The 12,235-nt window shown below is 41.3% G+C and overlaps 1 protein-coding gene across 2 annotated transcripts in view; it reads right to left on the reverse strand.

The window, feature by feature from the left end:
- The window catches only part of oser1 (oxidative stress responsive serine-rich 1), a 46,715-nt gene that overhangs the window by 16,008 nt on the left and 18,472 nt on the right, over nucleotides 1-12,235 (reverse strand). Inside the window, exon 1 of one of the 2 annotated variants that reach the window (XM_041204720.1) lies at nucleotides 11,636-11,749. The exons of the other annotated variant lie outside the window; for it this stretch is intronic. The gene's annotated coding sequence lies outside the window, so the exon portion shown is untranslated. Of the gene's footprint in view, nucleotides 1-11,635; nucleotides 11,750-12,235 lie in introns of those variants that run through there. 2 annotated transcript variants of the gene reach the window in all.

Raw genomic sequence — 12,235 nt, forward strand, 5'->3', positions numbered from 1 at the left:
AAGAGCAGAGAAACGGAACTAACCACGACCCTTTTCCAACCGGCCAGTGCAGACGTGATGGATCAAATGGCCTTTTTTAAAGAAATTTGTTCATTGGATGTGTTAATCGCTAGCAAAGCCAGCATTTATTTATTGCCCATCCCCAGTTGCCCTTAAGGTGGTAGTGGTAAGGCATCTTCTTGAACCGTTGCAGTACCTGTGGTGAAGGTGCACCCACGGTGCTGTTAAATAGGGTGTTCCAGGATATTGACCTTTCCCTGCTGTACTATTCTGATTCTGATTCCATAATTGCAAGTTGTGTAAATTTGAAGAAGAATCTCTGATGATCTTTGAAGTTTTGGTGCCACCTTGTGACCAACAAAATGAACAGCAGTTTTTCAGCAGAATGAAAGCACCCTTGCTGTTAGTTCAACCACAATCACATATCATTCCAGGGCAGTTGAAGTATCTTTAACTCCTTCAACCAACCGCAAGTGGCCACCATCACAGTAAGGTAATTGAAAAGTAAAACATTTGCAGGCCTATGGGGAAAGAGCAGGGGAGTTAGACTAATTGGATAGTCCTTTCAAAGAGCACGCACAGTAGACCGCATGGTCTTCTTTGCTGTAATGCTTCTGTGATTTGATTAGTGACATTCAGGCAGTTAGCCATGCTTGCCTCAATACACAGGTAGATTAGATATGGGGGAAAAAAAAGGAGATATTGCTGGAGAAAATGAATAGTGATTTTAATTGAAGGCAGGATTTTTGTTAAAAAAAAACATTGGGCTGGGAGAGTCAGTGGACCTTTAAAAATGGAGGCCAGGGCCCAATTCCATGATTTTTGACACTATTCCCGGGTTTTCCAATTTTCTCCAGGGTCCTTTAAGATTGCAGGCTGGTTCAGCTTGCAAGTCCATACCCTACATTCCTGACCTGGTCAGCTCCATCACAGGGATAGGCCAGACCTAGTTCTCTGCAAATTTTCATGGAGTCGGGCTAGCTTTTCAAAGAGTCGCAGTTCAAGGCACTTCAAAAGTCTGCAAGGCAAGTTCAAAAAGTTTGCAGCATGCCAAGGGATCCCTCCGCACCCTCCCAGTGACCCCTCATGCATCCCCTCCAACCACACCCGACTCCTCATGCTCCCCCAACCACCCCATGATCTCTCATACTCCGATGCCATGCTATGTCCCCCATCCACTAATGATTGTCATGCCCCTCTGCCAAGCTATGGCATTTCCATGCTCAATCACCCACTACACACTGTATAGAACAAATAGGATGTGTAAAATAAGCTTTAAATAAAGTCATTCACTGATAACTTTCCACTTTAAAAAAAACTCCTTTTTACTATAGGCCAATAATAGTTCCAATCATCCAGATCCTTTAAAGTTTCAACAGCTGAAATTGCAAACACTTGAATCCTCAACCTTGTGTAAAGAAACATTACAATTGACAGCATAGATCAGAGAGCCAAAGATTGCAATCAGGCCATGTTTTACCTGGGGCTCAGGTATTTCAACAGGAAAATTTCCTGATAACCCTGCTACCCGCCTTGAGGAAAAAAAAATGCAGCCCATTCTTTCTGTACATATCGTGGCTGTGTAGTTCAAGTTCACGTCCCATTAAAAGTTACAATCCTCTTCTGCCATTCATTGAGTCTTTAACTACACCTTAAACATTGCAAAGAGCCCCAATCTGCTTTACAGAGTTAGGCAGCAGGGTAGATGGGCATAGGAATAAAAACAGAAAATGCAGCAAATATTCAGCAGGTCAGGCTGCATATGCGAAGACAGATAGAGTTAATACTTCAGGTCAATAATGACTTTTCATCCGCAGATGCCGCCTAACCTGCTGAGTATTTCCAGTATGTTCTGTTCTATCTGTAGCACAGTATTTTACTTTTGTAGTTGAACCATTCCTAACAGCACTGTGAGTGTACCTGCAGTGGTTCAAGGCGGCGGCTCAAATGCAATAAATGCTAGCCTAGCCAGCAATGCCTATAATCTCATGAACAAATAAATTAAAAAAGCACAGGAATTCAGACTAGACCAAGGATTATGGTGTTAAAGGTGGTGACAGCCAAACATATTTTAAAAACAGGCTTTGAGGAAATATAATATAATGAAAAATAATTTTAAAGTACAGAAGGTCCTCCAATTGATGGCGGAGCAGAGGGAGAGGAAGCTCAGTCAGAAAAACGCCATATGTGAAGAGGGCCATGAGGCTGGAAGGAGTTTCTAAGATGGGATAAATGAGGGAGTCTTAAATGAGCATTTTGGAATAATGGGAAGCTGGTGCAGACCAGCGAGGATAGGAGTGATTAGAAAGCTGGAGACTGGAACTCTGGATAAGATGGACACCACAATATGTACACTCGGCTCCATGGAGTATTCAGCATGGAAATGAAGGTTTGTGCAAGGAGATTTAACCAGTGGGTTTGGTTTTGGAGGCAGTGGGGGAAGGTAGTAAGTCTTCACAGCAGTCTTAGGTGATAAACTAAATATGGAATTTGAAACTCGGCTTAGGGTCAAACAGAGAACTCCTGAGGTTGTGCACCTTCAGGTTAAGTCTCGGGTGGGTGAGATCGGGCAAGAGCTCAATGGGGTGGCTTGAACTTTATAAATGCTGAACTGCAACGTGATTTCATTCATCCAAGATGGTGGCAGCCAGATGGACAGCGGTTGGTGGAGGAAAGGCATGGCTGGGTATCATTGGCATGCTTATCTAAACTGTCCACGAATTGTATATTAATGAATAATGCAGCAGAGAGGGAACATAAAGATAGGAGAGGTCGAGGAACGGAACATCAAGTCAAACCAGAGGTAATTATGTAGGCACAGAAACCATTGTTGGAGATGTTCTGGCGTTGTCGAAACAATTAGGAATAGAAGCAGACAAAGGAAATGCCTAGACCATGGATGTAGTGTGATGCATAAGGAAGGTGTGGGTGGTTACAAGTCAAACATCCAAAAGGGATCATTCATCATAGCTGCAATCACAGAGGGCTGTGGCCAAGACTGTGACCAGGATGGTCTGATTGTGGAACAATACAGCACAGGAAGCGGCCATCTGGCAGTTGGCAGGGCAGACAACCAAACTAAAGAGCAAATGATGGGAGCAATAGATGGTGACAAATTATTATAAAACCCGGAGAGGCTGAAATTATACAAAGAACATGGGTTCAAAATCCTGAGAAGTCACAGCATCATCTCAGGAAGTTCTTCATAAAAATTACTTTTGGATTTGGCGTTTGTATAGGGCAATGAGGTGAAAAATCATGGAATCATTTAAGGACTGATGGGGAGGGATGGGGTGCGCATGAGTACACTCTTTATGATTGGTCAAAATAAAATAGATGGAACGGTCTTCATCCTTGTTTATCTTATGTTCTAAGGGGAAGATGAAAAATGCAAGACACAGTACAAGGCTCACATGACTGATGTTTTGCCACCTTAAGGGTAGACCATCACTTTTTAATATAGTCTGACATTAAATACCGTGCATGCAGCTACAGTAAGGGGACATAATTTTTTTCTATAGCTGTCATGTGAATATCGTTAAAAATAAGCTGATAAGATATCTCACTGATTTAAAATGAAAATAAAGAAATGATGCAGCCATTGAAACAAAGAGTTTTTATTTCCAAGTAAATATTTTCTTGTCAAAGGTTAAACAATTGACAATGGAGACAGTTGTGTGCACAAACAAAGTTACTCCTTTTTACTGCAGATTAATAGTTACGGAACTGATGAGGTCAGTCCTAAGCAGCAGCCTTTGACAGTCGGACAGAAACAGTTGCCATCAATCTTTGAAGATCAGCAGGCAACAGAATTTTTTCACAAACTTGGTAGAAACAGATTCAGGGAATAAGGAAAACAGACAGTCCTGATCAGAGAAAGCTCAGTACCATTAACAGTCGTGTTATACTTCAAAACAAAAACAGAATTACCTGGAAAAACTCAGCAGGTCTGGCAGCATCGGCGGAGAAGAAAAGAGTTGACGTTTCGAGTCCTCATGACCCTTCAACAGAACTAGGTGAATCGGATTCACCTAGTTCTGTTGAAGGGTCATGAGGACTCGAAACGTCAACTCTTTTCTTCTCCGCCGATGCTGCCAGACCTGCTGAGTTTTTCCAGGTAATTCTGTTTTTGTTTTGGATTTCCAGCATCCTCAGTTTTTTGTTTTTATCTCTGTGTTATACTACAAGCTGTGGTCAAGCATGTACATGCTTAAAGTCCTGCAAGCCCCCTTCTCTATCCTTTACTGCACAGGGCTTTCTGCTCATCAGCTTTGCCAGTTGAATTTGTAACGATAGTAATGGCCTGATAGCAAAGAGCTGCCTGTCCTAACATTAAAAAGTCATTAACAGGGAAAGTGTGCAAGCTGATATGCTGAGGTAGCCTCACACGACTAGACCAAATTCACAGAGCTGTCAAATCTGCAACCTCACTCCCCAGTAATAACATAGCTGATGGAGTCCATACAAAACAGCAGCATAATTATGCACAACTTCCTCTCCCGAAGGTTGGAGTTATTCAGTGATGCTCTCCCCTGCCGCCAAAATTAATAGCAGAGGTCCCAATTTGAATATCTTTCACTATTCCTCTCTCCAATTTCTTTGCTGAACTAGCAAGTTAATATCAAAAATTCATAAAAGTTCTCAATAAATCAAACAATGATTTATAATAGAAACAGAAAACGTTGAAAATACTCAGGTCTGGCACCATCTCTGGAGAGAGAGAAAGTAAGTTAACTTTTCAGGTCAATGACCTTTCATCAGAATGACAGACCTGAAATGTTAAGTCTGTCTCTCTCCTCTCCACAGGTGGTGAGTACTTTCCCGACATTTTCTCGTTTTATTTCAAACTTCCAGCATTACACGGACATGCACGCGTACAAACGAACATACGAATTAGGAGTAGGCCATTCAGCTCCTTGAGCCTGCTCCACCATTCAATAAAATCATGGCTGATCTGTTTGTGGTCTCAACTCCATATTCCCACCGACCTCTGGTAACCTTTGACTCCTTTGTTGGTCAAGAATCTGTTTACCTCTGTCTTAAAAATGTTCAATGGCCATGCCTCTGCCGCTCTCTGAGCAAAAGAGTTCCAAAGACTCACGACTCTCAAAAAATTTCTCCTTGTCTTAAATGGGAGACCTCTTATTTTTAAACTGCTAGTCTCTCCCACAAGGGGATGCATCCTTTCAGCATCCACCCTCTCAAGTCCCCCCAGGATCTTATATGTTTCAATTAGGTCACCCCTCATTCTTCCAAACTCTAATGAACACAGACCCAGCTTGTCCAATCTTCCCTCATACGACACCTGGGATTGTGGGGTAGGTGTATCAGTCGAGTGAACCTTCTCTGAACGCATTCAGATCCTTTCTTAAATGGAGACCAAAACTCTGCACAGTACTCCTAATGTCGTCTCACCAACTGCTGCAAAATAGCCCTACTTTTAACATTCCATTTGCAATAAACAACATTCCATTATCCTTTCTAATCACTTACTGTAAGTGCATACTTTTCTTTTGAGATTCACGTACAGGACACTCTGAAGTACAGAGGAATCGGAGCTCTGCAGCTTCCCTCCATTTAATATGCAGCTTTTCTATTCTTCCTGCCAAGTGAACAGGTTAACATTTGCCCACATTATATTCCATCCGCCAAATTTTTGCCCACTCACTTAACCTATCTATATCCCTTTGCAGGCTCCTTATGCCCTCTTCACAACTTACTTTCTTAGCTATATTTTATGTCATTAGCAAACTTAGCAACCATACAATCTGTCCCTTCATCCAAGTAATTGATATAAATTGTAAATACTTGAGGCCCCAGCACCGATTTCTGTGGCACTCCACTCGTCACATACGAACATGTGCATACAAACTAGGAGCAGAGGTAGGCCACTCGGCCCTTGGAGCCTGCTCCACCATTCAATAAGATCATGGCTGATCTGACTGTAGCCTCCCACCTTTCCCCGGTAACCCTTCACCCCCTTGTTTATCAACACTATCGACCTCTGCCTTGAAAACATTTGAAGACTCTGCTTCCAATGCCTTTCGAGGAAGAGGGGTTTGTGAGAAAAAATTTCTTCTCATCTCTGTTTTAAATGGACAACCTCTTTTTTAAACAGTGACTCCTACTCCTATATTCTCCCACAAGAGGAACATTCGCTCCACATCAACCCTGTCAGGACCCCTCAGGATCTTATGTTTCAACCAAGTCGTCAAAGACAGTGCAGCACTCTTTCAGCACTGCACTGGGAGTGTCAGCCTTAATTTTTGTACACAAGCCCTAGAGTGGGACTTGAACCCAGAACCTTGTGATTCGGTGCCAAGAGTGCTACCAACTGAGCCACACCTGATAGCAAAAATGGGTCATTTTTGGGTTTACAGTTTCCTGTTAACTAACCAATCCTCTATGTTAATGTTACTCGTACACCATGAGCTCTTATTTTGCGTAGTAACGTTTAATGTGGTACCTTGTCAATTGCTTTCTGGAAATCTAAGTACAGCACATCCACAGGTTCCCCTTTATCCATGTGGTTTGTTACTGCCTCAAAAGAACTCCAATAAGTTGGTCAAACATAATTTGCATCCTGCACCTGCAGTATTTTGCTTGTATACTACTCAGTTGACACAGGCTTAGAATACTACAGGTCTGTCGGGGAATTCAGTCCCCAGGGCCAATCACAGATCATTCAAACTATGCTGACATAACAAAATTGCAACAGTTGAGTCTTATTTAGAATCACTGATTAATACAGCACAGGAGGTGGTTATTTGGCCCATTATGCCTGTGCTTGGAAAGTCCATTAGTCTCATTCAGCTGCACTTTACCATAGCCTTGCAAATTTTTCTCCTTCAAGACTTCCTTCTGCAAATTATTGAATCTGCTTCCACCAAACCTTTCAGGCAGTGCATTCTAGCCCATTATTCTCAGGGTTGTTTTTCAAATATCACCTTTGATTCTATTGCCAATCAAAATTTGCAGACTGCAGTGTCTTAAGTTAATAACATAATACATTAGGTAAATCTTTCACTATTTTGAATTCTAGCAAATTCTAACCCATCTCCCCCCCTGACCAGCTGAGCATTTCCAGCATTTTCCATTTCAGATTTCCATCATCTACAGTTGTTTTTTTTAAAAAAGGCTTTTCTAACCTGTTCAAGTTTTGCATTTATTTCAGCTTACATAGGGGTAAAATCAAACACAAGCTAAGGTCTCAGTGAATAGAACTCTGATGTTTATCCACTTTATACAGTATTCAGTTGTGGCCACCAGGCAATACTGATCAGAAGCTTTGCTCTGTATTGCAATTGTCTATTGCTCCACCTACCAGCTACTGCAACAGTGGGTTTCAAACTGTTGTGCATGGGATACACCTGTATATATTGATTTAATCCCAGAGAATGGAATTTTTAAAATTCAGTGTGTAAGCAGTCAAACTAAGCCTATTCATTAACAATGGCTGGAACAAAAAAGAGGAGGAAAGAGGGAGGGAGGGAAATGGGGAGAGGAATGATGCTTTAAAGAGGAAAGGGGAAAACTTTCCTTATCACTGAAAGTTGAATGACCTCCAATCTGCTTTAGAAGAGAAACAGGGCCCTGTTAAATGATACAAAAGATCATTTCAGTGAGGCAAAGAATGCAAGTGAACACAGAAGCTAAAAGGGTGAAGAGCTGAAATTTTGTATCTAGCTGTCCAGTAGTACCAGAGAGACAAAATAGATGAGTGCCCTAGCCCAGAACTCCACCTTTACAGAGGAAACACCCAGAAATTCTTCAGACATTGACTGATTATATTTCAATTTTTCTTCCAGCAATGTACAGTGAGTACGAGTCAAGTGACTAAAGTCAATATTGTGACCCTTGAGATACAGAATTCGAGAGAAAGGCAAGAAGATACTGCTCCTGAGTCTGGTGTGGAGTTTGGTTGGAGCAATAAAGGAAACCAAAGACAGGCGTCAGGATACCACATGGTAGCAGAGCAAGGGGTATCTTTGCCAGCAGACACCTGTCCAGTTAAACCCATCTTGGGAGGAAGGCAAAGCCTGTATTGGTCTCACAGGCCGCCTGAGACACAGTGGCCTTGGAAACCATTGATGGAGAGGTCTTAGTGATAGCTGGTAATAGGCTGTTACATCTTCACCACATTAACGTAACCTTAAAGCTTTAAAATTTCATATTTATGTTCCCAAACTTGCAAAAGAGTAACCCGCACTCGTACCACTAAACAGGCAGAAGATTCAAAAAACTAAATATACAATTCAATTCTCCTTTACGGCATGCATAGCTAACTAGGAAATATGCTATAAACTCCTGCCGTTGGAGGGGGTTATGCTCCCACAAAACATTGCAAATGGCGAAATCGCGAACAACGAACATGCTTTTCCATGGGGCTGAATCAGATAGGGAGAGGAGCATTGGTTTGGGTAGTTACTCCACTATAAGTTGTGGTGCAGTGCCTGTATCCGACAGACGGGGGGGAGCCTCTGAGCAATATATCGGTGAAGATTTCAAAATGAACATTGCCATTATTGCAGCGAGACTCAGACATTTCCGTGTTAATCCCGGCGTTCGGGCTGCACGTCAGTTGCAACCATTTCGGTTTCTGCTCCGTTATGGCTGTTGCCTCCATGGGGGAAAAAAAAGAGGATGAAGCAACCGCGGATGAGCGAATATTGCTCGCGATTGTGTGTGCAAAGTGCGGGTAAGTGAAAAGGCGAACCAGGGAGTCGCAAACGGCAGGATTGTGTGTAAATTCTCAAAGCACTTTGTACGTTCTTTAGTTGAGATACATCTGCAACATTGGAGTTTCCCAGCAAAAAAAAAAGTTTGATAAAATGTGGAATTTTACCTGTCCACTGGATCACATGACTGATTCAGCCAGAAAGCTGCCAGTAGAACAGGAGTTGAATGGTTCATTCACACTTATTCCCCAAAATCATTGCAATATTTGAAAATGTAGCTCACCAGTGTATGTGATGAAAACCTGCTATAGGCTGTCCCTCCTGCAGAGTAAGATGCTCCTCCCAAAGAGAAAGATATCTCAAAAGTGCTTTTACAAAAAGAGGGGGCAGAGTGCTCAGTTTGGAGGGGGGAAAAATACAAAATCAAGGTGCCCTTGAGGGCTGAAAAAAAGGAGTTGAGGAAGCTTTTGCAAACACTGGTAACAAGGTGAAGGGAGTGCCAGAGATGGGGGACATGGTAACTGAGAAAGTGATCATAGGAGATAACTACTATACTAAAATGAATATGACCTTCCTACAATCTTGAAAGTATAGCGCTGCATGATGCTGAATTATACACGCCAGTGATTAGTGTTAGGATAATAGCACAACTGGCCTTAGTATCCTTGAGAAAATACTGTGATTCTAACGAAGTCTTTTTGAAAAAAACTATTTAAAATATGAAATAGCCGAGCAGACCATAAAAACCAACTTGGATTCTATAAGCAGTATTAAAACGTCGTGAATGCAACAATGGGAAATTAGTGTCCTTATTTAATCCCACCCTCAATAGACAGGTGGAACTAAACTGACAGCTGTGTTCCCCTCAGTTACAACCTACCAACAAACACTCAATATAAAAAGGAGAAAGCATATAAACTAATAAAAAACACTAAGCCTTGGGGGCAAGCCAGCAGGTGATAAACATGTTACTGCTTAACAGGTAATTAAGGGACCTTTCTCGAATCATACTGAACAGAGTCACAAGGGACTCCATTATACAGAGAAAAAACCCATTTAAGAGAAAGATAGATAAAAAGAAAGTACACTTTTCAGATGTTTAATACCACAACTTGTAAAAAAAATGCCAACCTCTGCTGGTTTGCTTACTCAAAGCAATGACTAAGATGAAAGCCTGTCATCAATCACAGCTCCAGAAGCTAAAACTTTTGTCAAAGACACTGAACTCTGTAGAATTCATTTTGCCCATATAAAACATCTCGATTTGAAGGTTTACCAAGAGCCAAGCCTTGTTGCTGATCAGACTCTAAATACACAGTTCCACAAAGGACACATTCAACTCCTTTTTGAGCAACTATGTTGCTGCATCTTTTCACATGTATTTAACAAATAAAGCTGACCAACTTTTAGCCTGCATTTATTCCTCTGATGGCATATTTACAGCGTTCTGCTTTATGAAAGAGTTGGGAAAATTCCTCCGGGGCATTGGACATATTCTCCAATGAATAATAAAACAATGATTAGAGGTTAAAGATTATACCCAGCCTGCACAGGGGATGTATATGGGCACTTATTTCTATTCATAAAAGTTTTGAGCTGCTCATGGGAACTCCCACGAACAACAGGTTATGAACAGAAATCAAAAGCATCAAGGGAAAAGCCCAAATTGTAAGATTAGTCATTGGTGTAGTGTTACATCGCTCTTCCAAACCTTGTTTATAAGCTACTTCAAGGTTTCCCACTTCAGCTGTTATCACCCACTTTGACAGAAAAGTTTCATTTTTCAGTTCATATAAACTGCTGCAAACCAAAAAATTATGCAGGGATATTTTGCCTGTTCTAGAGCCTGCGTGGCTTATTCCCATTGATTTGGCAGTAAACTGGAAGAGTGGATTGTCTAGAACATGTATAATTTTCATTTCTCTGGTCTTCTGCTACAGTGCTTATTTTGTGTGCAGTTTTTGATAACAACACTGTATGAAGCACATGGGTCTGGGCTTGTTATTTCCATACTGACCGTAGGTTACAGAGGCATGCACACAGACACACCTGTTAGCTGAGTGCATTGTATGACTTATCACACCACAAGCTGTATGATCTAGTTAAGTACCGATTGGGTGTGAGTATGAAAATGTTATAAAGGAAGTAAATAAGAAATCAGCCTTGTTTGGCACAAGGTTTGAGTGGTTAGGTCATCAAAGCTTGCTATTGCATGTGTGACCATTGCAGTTATGTGTTTCCACAGCCTGGGATGCAGTTTAGTTGCTTGTACAAATGAAAATCAGACAGTTTCTGTAATGAGTGCTTGATCCACTACGAGTTTATGGCCCAAAGCTGTGAAGGTGAAACGTACCACCAATGAATTCCAGATGCACAGAGCCCTCACACTAGAACTGGTTGCCAGCAACTGCCTCCCAGGCTGCAGGAACACACGTAATGGCCAGCTTTGATAACCTAACCAATCCAAAACCTTGTGCCAAAACGAGGCTGATTTCTCATTTAGTTCCTTCGTAACATTTTCACACTCATATTAGTCAGTGCTTAACTAGGTCATACAACTTGTGGTGTGGTGGTCATACAATGCATTCAGCCCAATGGTACGTCAGTATGGGACGTAATTCATGGTCAGTATGCAAATAACAAGCCCGACCCCATGTGATGCATACAATGCAGTTACCAGACACTGCACACAGAATAAGCACTGTAGCAGAAGACCAAGGAAAAGAAAAAACTGATAGCCTTGGCAGCAAGAGAGGCTTTGGTTTTTGCTCAGTGGATCTCAATTAAATATCAAAATAGAATTGTTACCCCTTTCAAATCTTACATTTCTCCCCTTGCCCAATAAATACTTGTTTAAAATAGATTAGGGATTTTTCTTTTAATATCACAATGACATCAATTTATCTTCAAGTAAATGTCCGTTTCTCTTTCTTTTCCTTCCCCAATTTCAGTCCTACCTTTACGCAGTCGGACAAGCAACTGGAATTTCCCTCATTTAGTTTCTCGAAGTCCCTGATCTTAATCTCTCTCTCAATTTCATTTTCTATACAGCCTGGTGAAACACTGACTAGTTATCCTTGCATGTGAAAGAGAGAGAGAGAGAGAGAGAGAAATTTGTGAATGAACAACTTGACATTTTTAAAAATGAACTCAAAAAAACCCAATTTTCAGCACAGGAACAGGAAATTCTATATCACAAAATCCAGCAAATAGCATATACCACCAATGGTGGAATTGACATTACAGTAAAATGTCTACTCTGCATTCCTCTATCAAAGTATGCATAAAATGTGCAGCTTGGTTTATTATCATGTTTGTACAGATTGACTCCACATAAGGTGCCACATTAAACATTGTGTGATGGTAGCGCTATATAATGCCTAATGAAACCGGGTTCCGTTGTTAACGGTGCAAAATGGGAGCCCCTACTTTAATTGGTGCTGAAGTTATATAGGAACACAGTAGCTACCTGCAGAATTTCTAATGACCTTGAAACCATTGTCGATTGTTGTAAAAACACATCCGGTTCATTAATGTCCTTTAGGGAAGGAAATCTG

The sequence above is a fragment of the Carcharodon carcharias genome, chromosome 14 (genome assembly GCF_017639515.1).
Source record: "Carcharodon carcharias isolate sCarCar2 chromosome 14, sCarCar2.pri, whole genome shotgun sequence".
Lineage (NCBI taxonomy): Eukaryota > Metazoa > Chordata > Chondrichthyes > Lamniformes > Lamnidae > Carcharodon > Carcharodon carcharias.